Below are 658 nucleotides of genomic sequence, written 5' to 3' on the forward strand. Positions count from 1 at the left end.
AAACCCATTCGAAGTCGTGTACATAGACTTTGTGTCACTGCCCCTCTCAAAGGGAAAACGGTACATAGTAACTATTCTAGACAGCTTCAGCCGTCACCTCATGGGCATACCATGTGCCAGAGACCGCGCAATGGACGCAGCTCGCGGGCTCTATCAGTTCTTTCTTTGTCACTGCGAGATTCTCCGCATCGTCTCCTCTGACCAAGGAACCCATTTCACTGGCGAGGTCAACAAGGATATCTGCGAACTAATCTCAATCACCTGGGAACTTCACTGCCCATGAGGACCGCAAAGATCAGGAAATATCGAGAGGCAACACCGAACTTTGAAGAATGCTCTCTACATGATCTGCGAAGATAGAAATTTGATTGGACGGACATCCTCGAATCCATAGTATCCTCGATGAATGTCACAGCCAACATTGCCACTAGCGCATCCCCACACAACGTTATCACCGGCCGCCAACCACACATCAGTCTACCGAAGATTCCATGCTAAGACATTGTTAATAACAATCCAGGTGCTTTGTTCCGACAGGTGCACCAACGAGTTGCCCTGGCGAACAACGAGGCTGACCAAAAAATGGAATCCAAACTAAACCAAGACACCTTTAAAGACCCTATACGGGTTGGCGACAGAGTACTACTCCACCGACTGC

Source organism: Euprymna scolopes, chromosome 46 (assembly GCF_053919585.1).
Source record: "Euprymna scolopes isolate OS-2025 chromosome 46, ASM5391958v1, whole genome shotgun sequence".
NCBI lineage: Eukaryota > Metazoa > Mollusca > Cephalopoda > Sepiida > Sepiolidae > Euprymna > Euprymna scolopes.